The sequence below is a fragment of the Ambystoma mexicanum genome, chromosome 8, assembly GCF_040938575.1.
Source record: "Ambystoma mexicanum isolate Mex_15411 chromosome 8, UKY_AmexF1_1, whole genome shotgun sequence".
NCBI classification, from domain to species: domain Eukaryota; kingdom Metazoa; phylum Chordata; class Amphibia; order Caudata; family Ambystomatidae; genus Ambystoma; species Ambystoma mexicanum.
The window spans coordinates 1,505,245,905-1,505,262,854 of NC_090929.1; the positions used below are offsets into that span (position 1 = coordinate 1,505,245,905).

Sequence of the window (16,950 nt, forward strand, 5' to 3'; positions counted from 1 at the left end):
TGACACACGACAGACCCTTAGTTTTGGTTGAGGCAGGGAAATACCTTCTAGAGTAGGGTGTGATGTATCAGTGATGCTTTCTCCAGGAAACCTGCTCGGGGACCCTTATCATGTGGCCAGGGAAAGGCAGACGCTTCAGGAGGATCACCTGGGAGGAGACATGGCCTAGGGTGGTGAGGAGATCCTGTGGGAGGGGACACTGTATATTGCTAAAAAAAAGGTCATGGCTTATTGTCATTATAATGTTCTTGAATCACATGTAAAATCTGTGGCTCTGGGCACAAGTGCCATAAAACATAAACAAGCCTTGCCAGCAGAAAGACCCTTCAAAGAATTTCAGAATACACACCTTGCCTACTCCCAAAGGTATAATGGAAAAGAAACTAGAGGTATTGCCTTAAATAGACTGCTTTCCTCTATAACTACTACTGTATCCTTAAATAACTTTTAAAGGAACTAAATCTACCCTTAGAAAGCAAAGGTTTTTTAAGAGAACAAACTTGAACCTGTTGTTGGGGACTAAAAGTCCCATAATCCCATAAGTACTGGATGAGGAAGAGGGCTGAAGAGGCATGCCGTAGCAGCAGTCAGGCAATTAGGCCTAACAGCCCACACCTGAAGGAACATGGGAGGCATAAAAAGCCCCATTAGGGGGAGAGGGGCTCCTTAAACATGTGGCCGAACCAGAGCCACCTTCAGTGAGGAAGGGTGTGGGTCCGTGTGAAGCTAGAAGCAGTAGAAGTTGTGGCAGAAGTCGTGGAAGTCATGTGACCCGTAGAACAAGGATTACACAAGCCGGTAAGTGATACTTGGCGTTCTAATTCCTTGCGCGAGCAAAGCCAGCGACAGCATCCAGTTTCCTATTCACTTGCGTGTAGGCAGAAGCAAGCTGAAGTTGTTTGTTGAAGATTTAATAAGGGAACAATGGGAAGTTATGCACTCGCATGTATTAGGTAACTCCTTTTTAATCCAGTGAAGAGCAAACGCTGCTAAAACCCATTGGTAAACCCTTAAAGACTGGCAACCTCATGAAGAAGTGGTTGTGTGTCTCTTATTAAGAAGCGTGAACGAAGCGAAGGCCGATGCTGAATACCTAACGTTGACAAGACCATTGTTAAAACCTTTTACCTTACAAAACTACATCAATAAGTGGTCACGTGTGCCTAATTGTGATTCCCAAAGGAAAACTGAACTTTATCCTTTACTTTCACACAGGCATACCTTTCTTATAAAAGAGTTGAAGCAGTTAAACCAAGTATCTGCAATTGAAGAGAAGAGCAAGCACCATACTAAGAGTGAAAACAACCTTTCCCAGAGCCAAAAAGCAATCTAACAGTTCAACCTTGCTTAAGATACAACTATGCAAGCATTATCTGAAGCCAAGAGAGTGGCACCCAGTCTTTTGGGTAATTGTGTGGGCTAACAGTTGGCAGAAAGGTGGATACAAAGTTGGGGAAGGGAAATTGGCTGCCGATAAAGATTATTTTGAAGTTGACACAATCTTTATTGCCAAAGACTGAGAAGACAAAAGTAGGTCATACAGGCAAACCTAGGTTGTTATTGTGGCAGACAGAAAAGAAAGGCGAAGAGGCTGCCCCTTTTGATGAGATATAAAAAGGAAGAGTGCTCTGCCTACTCGAAGTGTTGAAGTACTTGAAAGTGAATCTTGTCAGAACTGTCTTGAAGTCCCAAATTACTGAAGATGTGGTAGTTGTATCTGGTTGTAAGTAGATGCAACATTTCAGTAGCCTAAAAAAACGAAGTGCTATGAGGCAGAGGAGACTGTTCTCATGGTAAACTGCAGTAGAAGTGAAGTTGTTGAAGTGCAAGTAGCGGCACTGTGAAATTATCCTGACAAATATACCAATTGTAAACCCTAATTCTGTAACTAAAAACATTCTAACTGTTAACCAAGGACTATGTTTCACTGACTTACTGTGATAGAAGTTACATTTCTTGTGAACTGTCACAAGTCTTCTTGGATTGCTGGAAGTGGTGACAAAGCATCATGGCTGGGATTACCATTGGTGCTGTTCTGAGGAAGTAGAAAGTCCATCTTTCACCAAGGGGAAAAGATTTGCTATTGCTGGAACTTTGGTTAACAAAACTTTACTTAGACATTGCGACATCAAGAATTGATTTGAGACTGTCTTACCTACAAGGATGTCTTTATTGCTTCCTTTGGTTGAACATTGAAGCAGAATTCACTTTGAATGCTGGAGAAGGGAATACACCCAGGTTACTGAAAGATTATCAAGAAACTGTGACTGCTATTATGTTATTTAAATTGCCATATATTTTCTTTGAATATGTATTGTTTAGTGTGAGGACCAGATATCCTGTGTTAGATTGTTTGCCTTTAGCTTTGGTTAGGCAGGGAAATCCTCAGCAGAGTAGGGATACTAAAAGATAATAAAAATGACACGTTTTGAACAATCATCAAACAGTTGTCTGCCTCGCATTGCTGACCCCTCACAAGGGATATTGAGGCATTTACCAACCCTTTTATTATTTCAATAAAACTGTGTAGCACTCACTATGAGTCCTCTGTCCTGGTTCATCACACCTTGTAAGCGTTCTGAAGAAATTAGTAGAGGCCGATGGACGTAACTGGGGTATGATGATTCCTTGGGTGTTCTTCAGCATCAGGAAGTCTCCACAAGCTTCCCCGGGATCTCCCCATTCAAGCTGCTCTATGGTTGTGATCCAAGAGATGGCATATGATTATGATTGATTATTTATAACACACTTAATACCCAGAGGTTTCTAAGTGCAGACCTGCGGATCAAACCTGTGTTTCTGCGTGTCATCTTCCTTCCAAGGCTAGTGCGTTGCCCCTGAGCTATCCTCCTAGACATGTTGAGGGAGACATGGGAAGAACGGGAAGAAGCCATTGTACATCTGTCTCAAACTGCACAGCGGATTAAAGAACAGATGACAACGGTGAGAGATATAGTACATTCCCACCTAGCAAAAGAACACAAAAATCAAAAAAGCCCAAATATGATAAGAAGGCAAAACCCAGGCCAGTTTCTGTTGGACAGAAGGTATTGGTACTTATGCCCACTTCAGAACACCAAATGCTGTCCCGCTGGCATAGCCCATATGAGATCTTTGAGAACTGGCCCCTGTAACCATCAAGTTGCCCAACCCGATAGACGAAATAAGACCCAAATATACCACGTCAACCTCTTGAAGGAATGGAAGGAGGACCCAGTTGAATCTTCCTCTGTGGTAATGTCCAGTTAATTTTCAGAAGAGACAGATGGAACCAATGTAGTACCCCCTGACCTTCCACCACAGTAACAGCAACACATCCAGGATATTTTGGCCCAGTTTCCGAATGTCTTTAGTTGTGAACGTGGGACAGTGAAAGTAATCCCAGTTCGATAATTATCCGATGCCATGGATTGACAACCTTATTGATCAGCTCGAGTCAGAGATCTACTTCCCCACGATTGATCTTACCAAGGGCTATTGGCAGTTGCCCTTGAATCCCACGGACAAAGAAAAGATGGCATTCTCCACACCTAGAGTACTATTTCATTTTAAAGTCCTACCATTTGGGCTCCATGGCACTCTCACTACTTTCCAGTGACTAACGGACATGATTTTGCAAACAGCTTTTCGTGGCGCATATCTGGATGACATAGTTATTCATAGTCCTGGGAAGAACATATGTTCCATCTTTATGAAATCACAACAAGAGCCCTGAGACGAGCCGGCCTCACCGCTAACCCCAGGAAATGCCACTTAGCCCAGTCGGCAGTGAAATACTCGGGATTTTTTGTGGGGAATGGGCTAGACCAATCACAGTTAGAAAAGGTCAGTGCTGTGCAGGAAACACTGGCTCCAAAAAACAAGAGATACCTAAGGACCTTCTTATGACTTACCAGATATTACAGGAGGTTCATCCCCAATTATTCCACCATCACCTCCTGGCAAACTGATAAGTTAAAGAATTTAGAGCCCCGAAAACGATACCCTTTCAATTTACTAAAAACATTACAGAGTGGGACATTTCACCTAAGACCATAATACAGAAAAACACAGAAAACATTAATAAATATATAAATGGTAGTGGGGTAAGGGGTTAAAATGAGTCCGGATGGGGTTGGGTGGCGTTATAAGGGTAGAAAATCTGGGGGAGGGGAAGGTGGCATTTTGGTGACGATGAAATGTACCACTCTGTAATTGTTACGCTCACCTGGTCTCTGCAGAGGCTTTGGGGCACGGTTGCAGCCCTCCCTGAACTTGAATCACCCCAGGCCTCTCCCTCAGTAGAAAAGCTGTTAGCAGTGGTATGTGGTGATACTACTCCAGTGAAATTATGGAAGATAAGCTCTCCGGCCTGCTACTTCTGGCAGAGGCACGGTGAATGGAATCTAGTTCCTTCACTGATCCCTGATAATGATTAGTCCAGTCCAGCCGCGACTTTGCTTCTCCTTATGATTGGTAAGTCTTTCCTGAGCTCTTGTGATGCTGTTCATTCTGTTTAATGTCTTTACATGTTGCTCCTATTTATGCCCGCAATAATGTCTCTCTTCTGTTTTCTTCCCTTAGATGGAAATGTGGCCTCAATGCAGCTGTGAGACGCGACCGGATGTAAGATGGATGCTACCCCAATGTTCGACAGCAGGTAAATGATGGTTTAAGGAAACGGCGAAGTATGGCGAAACACACCCTTAAACTGACTGTTTTTTCGATGTCTAACCTTGTCTTCTGTTTTTCCTTGCAGGCGCTGCTGTCGACGATGGAGCGTGTCGTGCTGCGGTGCCGAGATGAAGATATCAGCATTCCGTAAAGTGTAAAGATGAATACTTGGTTCGCCGAAGAGATGTACAGGTAAGAACAGCTTCCCCCAGTTGCTAAGTATGCTGGCAGGAAGCAGGATGTCCAGGAAGCAGGATCTTCAAAGGTAAGTCTGACCTCAGGCAACGGTAATCGTTACGCTGCTTGCAAGTGCAGAATAACGCAAAGCGTCTGTCTTGAGGATCGGGGCTGCTTATATAGCTGAGATCGTGGGCACACCCATTAGGGCCGGCTTAACAGCCACACCCTGCTACTCCTAGAGAGTGAGCATGTGCAAAGGCAATCCATTAGCAGCCACACCCAAGAATACACTTGGGGTTGCTTAATAGATGGAATGTTCAAGGTTAATGCATCTGAAGTGCTATGTCCATAATAAAAGCTTTTTGGTGTTAAATGGATGTTCTTGTTTACTTTTGTTCATGAGCCTGGTTCCAAAGGCGCCAAGACATGTCCACCCAGGTCTCCTGTGCATGTGACCCCTGCATGCCTGTGCCCCTCACTTCATGACCATGACAGTAATGTCTGTCGGTAAAATCGCATATAACCCCAAAAACTGCAATGGCAGAGGAAGGATCAAGCCAGTTTCAACACATTGAAATCAATTCTATGTAGTGAGCTAGTCTTAAAAGTCCCCAATTTTAATAAGGAATTCATCCTTCAGACTGACATCTCTAGGGTGGGGATAGGTGCAGTGTTATCTCAGGAATACGATCTTGTGGAACATACATCAGCTAGAAGTTATTTCCTTGAGAAAGAAATTATGCCACTATCAAATTAGAGGGACTGGCAATAAAGTGGGCCATAGAATACCTAAAGTGCTATCTAACAAGGAGAAAAGCTAGGCGTTCCACTGACCATTCACCCCATATTTTTCCTAGTCTCTGAAAAGATACCAACCCTAGGATCATGCGCTGGTTCTTGGACTTGCAGCCCTTCTGTTTTTGTGTAGAATATAGGAAGGGAAAAGAGCAGGGGAATGTATTTTTTAATTTTCCTATTGGAGATGGGGAAGCCAGCAGCATTGGGCGAAGGGTATGGGTTGATTCACTGGATGTAGTCACTTCTCCCCGAGGGGGAGCCCTTTCCCATAAGGCCACGGAGGTGCCACGGAGGTGTGGCCACTACCCGATAGTCTTCCTGGGGATAGTATAATGCGGGAGGGTCTCATCGGGTGGGACTCCCCCTCTAGGGATAAGGACGACCATCTAGGCAACAGCCCTTATGAGAACATCACACCCCCACATACTCTAACCTCTCCTTCCTCTGGTAACCTCTTTGTAGACAATAGAGCTATGTACTGTTACGAGGCAGAATACATCAGGGTTCTGGAAAGTACTAAGATGAAGAAGAACATCAGGAACCTAGGTAATCCAAGTACTGGGACGAGTTGGCCCTGCAGAGCAATAAAAATGAAACCTGTGAAAGAGAAGGACATATAGAATGGGCCCAGACACTGCTGGCAAAATTGTATAAAAATCGACAATGGACTAAACACCTGGTCTCGGGCAGCCGCGGAAGACTGCAGGTGTTCTGCGCACCGAGCGCAGGAGATACAAACCTGCGTTGATGATCTGGAGGAGAACTCCAAGGACGCTGACAGTCCGCCGTGTCTGATGATTGGGGATCTGCAGTAGCAGACCGGTGCCCAGCAGCTTTGAGAGGAGGAAGAAAAGCAGAAGGCAGTCGGGAACGTCATTGCACAGCCGGAGTGAAAGCAAGATGCTGGAAAAGCCAAATGGAATGGCCACCATCCCAGAAAACCCCAGCGACGTGCCAACACACTCATCAAGGTAAAGGGTGGTACAGGAGACCCAGAGGGGATGCCGGGAGGCTTGCCCAGAGGGTGCAAGCAGTTGTGCCTAGGCGCCTTTGCAACCATATCGATTGGCTGGCACAGCAGGGGCTTAACGCCTACAAACCACCTCCTCATTGCGGTGGCGAAACAAAGCCTGTTGATCACCAGGTAAGGATCGAGGACCCCAAGTACTTTAAAGCGAACTCGAGAGAGTCCCTCACGACATTGGTGGCGATAAACCCACTGACAGTCAAAGGAGGGTCAGGGAACCTAAACAAGATACAAGCCATCTTCCTCGTGGCAGGGGAGTGAACCAAGTGGGCCAGGTCAAAGAAGAAGAGAAGTCAGGGTCGCGGGCCCTCTTAACACTCAGAGGTAGGTGTTGTGAAGCCTAAGAAAGTGATAAGAGTCATCTTCCTTGTGGCAGTACTTGGCAGGGAAGTGAACCAAGTGGGCCAGGTCAAAGAAGAAGAGAAACCAGGTGGCAGACCCTGTCGAAACTAGTTTGGTGTTGTGAAGCCTAATGAAAAGAGGACCAGGGGAAGGAATATTGATCAATATGGCTGTATATGTTTTCTGCAGATAAATGTGTGCTGGTGGATTGCAATGCACGTAACTACTCGCTTTTTTCCTTTGTGATCTTCCCTTTGATCCTTGTTATGTGACTGTCCTTGTGCATAGAATATTGCAATGCTGATATAATTATATTTGCCTTTTTAGTATGTTTATATATATTCTGACTATTCATATTTTACAGGTTACACGTTATGAAGTCTGGATGTAAATTAATTTACTTTTAAATTAGTCATTAGTTGGTTACTATCTTAGAGTTCATAGGTAGTTAATTTGGCGATGTTCCAAATACATTTTGTTGGTGTCAAATAGTTGACTTGATGTTACCAATTTTTGTATTGTGAATTTGGCATTTTATGGCACTTGAATTTATGAATTTGGGATTGTATTGTTCTAATATTCAATAAATAAACTAAAAAAAACATTCTTCGGGCATTGCAACATATTCAAATATTAAAACCTGCAGCCTGCCATGGATCCCCCACCATCCCGAATTGCAACACTTCCATGTGGTGGGGCGCAAGCGGCAGGAATAGGAAAACTGAAAATTGCAGGCATGTTAAGCATCATTTTTGAAATACGTGTGTTTTCTCTTCTTGGGCCCCTGGAAGGAACCCGGGGAACAATAACAACGTCTCTTGTGTTTGCTGTTCAAGGTTTGGGCTATGGAAAATACTGGGCATACGTGTTTTCCACATATATTGGGATGAAATTCTATTTTTTTAAAAAAATCTGCTAACTATAGTAAACGGTAGTAAACAGCCCGTCTTCTGCATTTTGATATGCCGTCTGGTCAAAATGGCACACATTACGTGTGACTTTGAATCGTGAGAAAACGAACCCCATGCTTTTTTAAGTTGCAGTCTGACCTTTTACCCCAGAACGGTGCTTCAGATGTGGACCACAATGGTACAGTGGGGTACCCTGGAGCATGGAAATTTCAGTTAACTAGAGATTTAGAAAATTAACGAATGGCCCTCTCGTTTACCTCCCGCCAAGCATTTCCTTCACCTTAGAGCTTGATGGAAGGGCGCAAAAAGCGACTAGAGAATTCCGCATGAAGCCTGTAGTTAGTAAGGAATCAGTGAAGCCTGCCAGGCTGCTTTCCATTTCACAAAGGAGCCACTGATTGCTGCCCTTGCAGGGCCTAGAGTCTGCTAGGCCACGCCAGGGTTATTTTGTGGAAGCTTTATGGGAATAAAGGGGCTGGCCATGCCCTCTTTAGTGGATAAGGACAATGTGGGCTCTCAGATGGATTGAAGGTCCCCAGTTGGTGTGCAGACTGGGCACTATGGGTCCATCCACCTGCCCCATTATCTCTTGTAGCAGTTTTGGATCTCAGGTTTTAAAAGCTGCCGGATTGACTCAGGTATTCATCCTGCGGAATTCTGACAAATGAGAAACGTGTACCTCTGAGTACACTATTGAAGTTCACTGGTGCCAACTTCTTGTTACCAATGGTGGGCTGGGAAAACCCCAAGCGGGCGTTGCTGGAGGTCGGATGCAAGGCCTTCTTAGGGCAACACCCTGTCCCCCCATTATTCTGTTGGATTAGGGGGTGGTTGCACAGGATCACTGATTAGAGAAACAGAGGCCTAGAAACAGAGGCCTTCATTGTTACTCTGTGGGACTTGCAATGAATTGGGCGAGGCCATGGGACCCTTGTGGCGTGACCATTTTTCGGGGGCTTTGGGGCCAGTTTCCTGTTTTAGACAACTCTTCCTTGGTGTTGTACATCCTTATCTGCGATTGAGAGGGATGGTGTGAATAACTGGCAGGTAGTCTCTTCCCAAGGCTTACTGGAAGCAGAGACTCTTTCTCAACCCTTTGTCTGAGCGGTGCTATGAGTATTTTCACTTTTGCTATAAACTGAAATCCTTCACTGAAGTTGAGGAATGGTGTCTGAGATGGAGGCCCAGCCCCTTCTTCCCCAAGTGGGTGATGGTGGGCAGGGATCATGGTTGGATTGTAGTACCAATGAGTCAAGCCCCTAGGTTGGCTGGGGGGGTTCTGTCATGACATTCAGTGCCATGACACACATCACGCTTGCATGTATGAGCTAGCTACCAACTTAGATGCTAATCAGCCCTTGGGGAACAGCTTTACCTTTGCCTTGTCGCAGAAATCCAATTTACTATAATGGAGTCTCACAGCTGGGTATCATTATTTCTCTATTTTACCATCAACTTTTTATCCAAAGCTCTCATGTCTCACGCATGTGAACTCTTGGATATAGTGAAATCTACATAAGGGTGAAAAGTAGGGGCGCTTTCCTCCTATATAGGCACATGACAACATGACCTGATTTACCATGGTACCTTGGCATCTGTTCTTGAAATACTGCTAACTAAACAGAGAATACAAAGAAAGTGAATGTGGTAGTAGAAATATAACAAAATTATTAAAAGAAATGTCTTACCTACAGGTAGACGTAGCGCACACGGGGGACTCGTGGACGTGGGGGTCTTCTGTAGTAATAATACCTGGGGTAATAGTACCTACGTCTGTAGTAGTAATAAGGCATTTTCCTGCTGCTGTCTAATCTGGGCAAGGAAGGGGCTGACTGCTGAGGATTTTTCCTGACTTCCCACAATATATACACAGCTTGCTGGAAACCATTGTGACATCACCCTGTGATTCAGCCTCTCTGGCCAAGCCTCTTTGTCATGAATGCCACTTTATCCAAAGCTGTTGCCAGGCCAACAACTCACTTGTACCTTCCTGGAGAACATTTAACTATCAGAGGGGGCCTCAGGTGAGGACCGGCAACTCTTGGCGTGAGGAGCAAGTACAATTGTCGGACCCACGGTGCAGTGTACCCAACTTCCAGAACTACTAAACTCAATACCAACCTCTCCTCCACCTTCACATTCCCAAGTACATATATCAGCCACTAGTGACACTATCTTTTTTTGTGTTCACATATTTACAATAAAACATTACAGACAAACAGGCCAGGTAAATAGAGCACAGATCAATGTAAGTCACACCAGTACCAAAAACCTCCCCCAGATTCTCTCTTACAAATTCATTTTCTTCTGCTTACATAAAATAGCGCCTTCCAGCAATTACATTTTGAGCAGGTCCTTAATCCAAGCCGACCTAGCGGGAAAAACAACACTCTTCCAATCCCTCCATATGATTTTCTTAGCAGAGAGGGCAGCTCTAAACACCAACTTAGTGACACTATCTTTCTTGTATGCAACATATCTTTCAGTTATGTTTGTGGTTTCTTAGGGACCTTGGCCACAAGGTCCCTAACCCCCACATACCAAACATAATAAAACGATTTCACCAGGATAATATCATTTGCTGAAATGGGAAAGCTGGAATTTGAGCCCAGGTTTCCTTGTGTCCCAGTTTGCAAAATCACAGCAGGCTGCATCTCCCCTTTCATTCCATCCCATCCTATCTTTAGTTTTAGAGACTAATCTAAAGAGGTGAAGAAGCTAGAGAATTGGTAGAGTCAGGTCAGGCAGTCTGACCCATACCTGGCATCCTGTGCCCCCACCGCACAACACACAAGCCATACCTGGCAACCTGCCTCGCCATCTCCACTCCCACACAACATAAGAACCTCACTTGGCACACTGCCTCCCCACCATTACGCGTTTATATAAACGGGTAATAATTATTTGTAACGCTATAGATTATACACCCGTGTGAGTGAAACTTTCCATACGGACAGTTAAGAGAAAAAAGCAGAATGATGAAAACTGATTCGCTCAGGATCACATATGGTGTCGTTTGTGGAAGGTGGGAATGTAAGCACTAGCTTCCTGGCTCCACAGTTTTAAATTTAGACAGCAGAGGAGATTTCATCCTGTCATATGCCATCTTCAATGCTACAACCAACAAAATGCTTTCTGAAAAGTTGTTTAGCAAGGTCTGAACTAGTGCACTGCTTAATAAATCTGGCTTTAAAAGTACCAAGTAACATTATAAAGCAATCTGAAAAAATTAGTGAAGTCTTAATTGAAACATATGTTCATTAAGTATGTGTCATTTCAACAGAAAAAAAGGGCTTGAGCCAGTCCCACAATAGAGTGCAGTTGCATGCAGGCCAGGAAGATCTCTGCAAGAGCCACTGATTTATCTTTCCAGATTTGTACCTTTGTCTCGTGTACCCAATTATCCATACCCATCACCCTCCAGTGTCCTTTCGTTGCACCACATCCTCAGTGCCTCTTCAAACACTTACAATTAACCTTCAGACTTCTGTTCCCCTTTCGCTTCATTCAATAACCGTTAACGCAATCCTCTTCCCTCACTTGCACCCCCCTTCACTTGCCAACATTGCTCAGTCACCAATTCCTATCGCACGTCCTCTTCCATTGCCTTAGCTCACATATGGATGGTAGGTAGACCACCTTGATTTGCTAGTCATCCTCAGCCTGACATGACAAGAAGTGTGGTCGGAGTGTTGTTGGTAAATGTGGCTATGGAGTCTGCACTTGGACAATGCAGAGCAAGAGGGGACATAGCTTTTATTGTGCTTCCCAGATGCACTTTCTTGTTAAATTGGCTGCATATTTTAAATCATGAAATCAGAGGGAACTGCGATTGGAATTGTCTGGACTCTGATGATGGAGAAGGAGTAAGAGCGACCTATCATATTTGTGTTTTCAAGAGAGGTGAAGTATGTGTGTGTCTCTGTGTGTTTGAGTTAGGATTTGTCTGACTATGGTGATGTGTTTGAGTGTTTCTCTGGCTGAGTGAAGTAGATGCGGAAGGATGCATCTGTTTTCATGGGACTATGTTCTTGATTTGTATGTGTGTCTTTTGTTGGTCGGATAAGAGTGTTCTGTAGAAGATAAAAAAATGAAAAATTAGGAGTCCTTCAGAGTTGGGTGGTAATGGTAAAATCAGCAGTATTTGCCAAGTGCTGGCAATTTTAATGTCAGCCCAATTCAGGGTTTGATTAATCACCACTGGCAGAATTGCATGAGAATACCGGCAGCAGTATTTTGGGTATGGACTTTCTGCAGAAAATCTGCCTGTTTTTTTGCCTCCACTGAAGAGGTGCAGTTAAAATAGACAAATGGGACCCACTCCCCTTAGATCCTCTATGCTGGTGCCGAGGGAAAGGCCATCGCTTTTGGATCCTTACCCTGGGTGCGGGAAGTAAGGTAGGATCACCTGGGTGGAGGGTGCTTGAGGATTGGGAGTGGGGTGCCCTTGGGAATGGCATGGTATCCCCCTTTTTCTCATGACAACGAACATAACCCTCCCCCAACCTTTATAGGCTTTTATAAGACAGTTCCCCTCAACCTTCCACATGTAACTCTTGACGGTACTGGGACGAAGAAGCGATCACCAACAGCAGTGAAGATTACATCTTTTCACCACTTTGATACTGGGACGAGGAAGATGCCTACTAAGAATTGTGTGGGTCAGGCCAGGTACGTCATTTAGGGGTTGCCAGAGGTTGCAACTGCGACCTCTGAGGTCTCCCTTGCGACCTCTAAAAAAAAAACATTTTTTTTTTTTAGTGCAAGCTCCTGGCCTGTGGCTCTTTACTTCTGGGGTAGCTGGCTTTCTTGTTCAGGCCCCTTAAAAAAAGAAGAAAAATAAGAACAGGAGTGCCACAAGTCTAACACTTTCAGCACTAACCCTAAATAAGAAAGAATAGGAATACCAAATAATGTGTCTTTCTGGAATTCTATACAATAATTGCTAGGCTCATTAAAGGTTTATTTTAGGCACACTTCAGGGGGTGAGTCACTGATTTAGTCTGTTCTTAAACGCCTCACTCAGCCTTTCATCCTTCTGAGGTCGATAAATGAGTACCAACACAGGTTGGGTGATATTGGGTGTATATATTGTCTATATAAAGCGCTTAAGCGTAAGTGTTATATAATAATAACACCTCATTATCATTTGGTCATGGAGTCATGGACGTCTGCTTGCATACACAGTAATTTGGTAATGTTGGATGTTTTCATTGTGGCATGGACGAGTGTCGGAGGCAGCCTCTGTGGGAAGTCTGTTGGAGTGAGAGGTGCGGCTTGACACGCTAATCCACGCCCGTGGGTCCTTTCCTCAGACTATTAGATTCAGAATCTGACTTTCGATCCGAGCGAGCGAGCGGGCGAAGGCGAAGACCAAGGCGAAGGCAAAGGCTAACATTGGAGTGCTCAGGTGAGAGCCAAGGAGGCACGGAAGAACGAGGAAGCTTAGCCGCGCCGCGCTGAGCCACGGAATTTCTTCTTTTTTTTTTGCTGCTTTAACATTGCGCGGCACGGCGCGGCGGCTCCCTGTGGCTGCCTGTGGCTCCCTGCTGCCTACCCGGTCTCAGTACGTGGCTAGTTGCTGTGGAACCGGGTGACTGGCGCCTTGGTTGAAAAGAGCCCCCCTGAAAGAGGTGGGCACGGTCCGGATAGGTTTCAGCAGTACCCATCTTAAGAGCAAGCCTGAGAGTGAGTACTAACTGGGTCCCTCTATCCTGGTGGGCTTCTCCCCTTAATAGGAGAAGGGGGGCAGGGAGTAGAAGGGGAGGTGAGTCCCTCAGAAGTGTGGCCGTGACGCTGTGAATAAGTACATCCTTCGCTGGCCTGGCCATTTGAGCTGGCGGGGGTTCTGCTAAGCTAGCACGATTTATTGCCCCAGAAGTAAGTTGGAGTGGACCCTGAGAAGAAGGGGAACCTGTGAGCATATCCCGGAGACTGTGGGCTGCAGCCTTTGATCCGGGCTTGCAAGCTCCCTGGTTCACTATACTGGTAAGGGGGGGTCCTAGAAAAAGGTGGGAAATCTATTTATCTCACCAGTGCAGAACAAGGGGGAAATTATTTCTGCATATCAACACCAGCCTTTATTACCACACCTGCCTGGACTGACCTGCACCTTCTGGACACATTTTTTTATTTTTTTTATTGAAGTGAGACATAACGCAGATATGCAGCGGGGAAGAAGAGCTCCCCACTCGATATATAATCTACGTAGAAATAAGTCTCAACCCATAAAGGAATTTAAGGAGTCCCATAAGAAAGGGGGTAAACCTAAAAAGAATGCCAAATATGCTCTGCCGGTGGCGCAAAGGGCCATAACTGAGTTTTTTCCTGTGAATCCTCTCCCGGCCACTAATTCCACTGTAATCGAGGAAACGGCCGCACTGATACATAGCGGCGGCATCTCCTTAAATACCTCCAATTTCGACGCCATAGACAATAATTCCCTCTTAGACCTCTGTCTGACTATACAGAGAGGGATGCGGGCTCAAACTCCCCAGAGGACATCTAGTGGTATAACAGCTTTAAAAGAAAACAGCATGAATAGTGTCTCGGGGGAGCATAATGCTGTGGGAAGCAGCGGACGCTTATCTGCTTCTCCAAATCTGGTAATGGTGTCGATGGAGGATGAACCGGACAATGAGATGGAAGATAATATTGAACCACACCCAAGCTCATTACAGATAATTGAGCTGCAATCATCGGTGGCTGCTCTGCAATTTGCCCTTAAGATACTTCTACATATGTCGGGACGTATCCTGGCCAACACTAATTCCATCACTATGGCATTAGGTCCTAAGGATCTCCCTCGAGAAGAGGCAGAAACAAATTTATCTGATGCTTTACAAATAGCTGATGAGATTGACGAGCAGGAAGCAGTGATGGAGGAGGGCGAGGTGCAACATGTACCTAACAGCAATAGCATAATTGAGGTAACCCCCGTGGAGGCAGATGATCAAGAGCGGTAGCATAGCCCTTGGTCCCCTCCCACACGGAAACAACGCAGATTGGCAAAAAAGGCACTGAAAAATAAGTCAACTGCAATATGTGCCCAACCACCTATAGCAGGACCTAAACCGGCACCAGAGACCCGTTCAAAAAAGGCCAGGAAAAGACTGATGAGAGCAGCCCAATGGGCGGCAATGGCAAAAGGCCCTTTAACAGACTGGCTGATACCCAAAGACAAGCCCACTGGAGTGGACTTAAATGAAGTCTCTGTGATGTTTTCTGAGCCTGATCTGGAATTCAGTATGCATACACAGCCGGAGCACCTCCCTGAGACACAGGCGTTAGATGAACCTGCCAAGCCCTTATCATCGGACCAGAGGAGGACAGTGAAGGACATAAATACGAATCGCATCTGCTTCATCAAGAACTTGTACCCCAGTGACAAAAATCCCTGGTTAGCACGCTCGGAGTTACTAGCAAGACTATATCATATACCTCAACTTCGGGTTTTAAAATCTGAGTATTTTCTATTCATTGAACCCCTGGCAGGCACTAACCCCAATGTCTCTGCCATACATTGCATTTTTCCGACTACGGCGCAACTGATCAGAAAATACAAAGAAGATCTGATAGCAGTGGACATTGATATTGATGTGGACCCGCTGGAGAAGGTCCCTTCGGCCGAGCCAGAGGACACTATGACAACAGCTTCTGCGACTATTGTGCTTAAATCTGGGGGAGGGGAAAATCCTGCCCTGGTCCAAATACAGCAAGTTCTGAAGTCTCTCCTAGAATCCATTCTGCAACTGCTACAGAACCATTGATGTTTGTCTTTACTTTCTTGGAACTGCAGAGGCTTTTCCCATCTCTTGAGGTCGGAGGGCTCTGTAGATTTACAGGCCGATTCATGGAATAATTAGCGCGGCGCAAGTGGGCAAAAACGTGCGAATCGCAGTGGAATAGCGAAAATCGCAGTGCAAGTGCGAAAATCGCACGAAAAGCAGCGCACATCGATTCATGGAAGGCCGTGCGCGAGAAAACCATCGGATGTGCGAAAAAAAAGTGTGCGGCGCACGTTGGCGCACAGGCCATCTAACAGCGTGCGCCAGGTCACCGCGAAAATCGCACAGGCCACAGCGAAAATCGCACATAGCGCGGCGCACGCAACAAAAGTAGGCGGAACACGGGGCGTAACACTCGGAATGGGGAACAACTTGCCAAAACGTGGGCGTCACGGGGGAAGTACAGGGTACAAGTGCGCGGAACGCCCACACGCTCGCCTACAACACGTATTCATGGAATAGAATAGGGCAAAAAAGCGCCCGCTCAAACCAGCGCACAGGCACAAACACGACTGCCACAAGAAAGCAGGCGGTAGCGTCTCTGCGCCTGGAAGAAATGTGCGCCAAAAGGTGCGCCAACAAATAGCACTTATATACAGCCATGAAGAATGTCCTATACTGTGGCCCTCCAGGACAAATGACGTGCAAAGGGGTACCCACAAACACGGACACCCGCTGACAAAAAATTACGTGTGCCTGTATACCGGGGTGCGCGGGAAGTCTCACACGCGATTTCGGCAGGGTACGTGTATTTCAGGGGTGCGCGGGAAGTTCCACACGCGATTGGCCCAGTGCGAGCAGGGTACGTGTATTCCATGGGTGCGCGGGAAGTTCCACACGCGATTTGAGCAGGGTACGTGTATTCCATGGGTGCGCGGGAAGTTCCACACGCGATTTCAGCAGGGTACGTGTATTTCAGGGGTGCGCGGGAAGTTCCACACGCGATTTCAGCAGGGTATGTGTATTCCAGGGGTGCGCGGGAAGTTCCACACGCGATTTCAGCAGGGTACTTGGATTTCAGGGGTGCGCGGGAAGTTCCACACGCGATTGGCCCAGTGCGAGCAGGGTACGTGTATTTCAGGGGTGCGCGGGAAGTTCCACACGCGATTTCAGCAGGGTACGTGTATTTCAGGGGTGCGCGGGAAGTACCACACGCGATTTGAGCAGGGTACGTGTATTTCAGGGGTGGGCGGGAAGTTCCACACGCGATTTGAGCAGGGTACGTGTATTTCAGGGGTGCGTGGGAAGTTCC

At 46.0% G+C, this 16,950-nt stretch overlaps 1 long non-coding RNA gene across 1 annotated transcript in view; it reads right to left on the bottom strand.

Annotated features, from left to right (window-relative positions):
- Positions 1 to 9,749, bottom strand: part of LOC138473804 (uncharacterized) — a 160,316-nt gene extending 150,567 nt beyond the window's left edge. Inside the window, exon 1 of the long non-coding RNA XR_011268927.1 lies at positions 9,600 to 9,749. This is a non-coding gene — a long non-coding RNA (uncharacterized lncRNA). The remainder of the gene's footprint in view (positions 1 to 9,599) is intronic.
- Between the last annotated feature and the right edge of the window lie 7,201 nt (positions 9,750 to 16,950).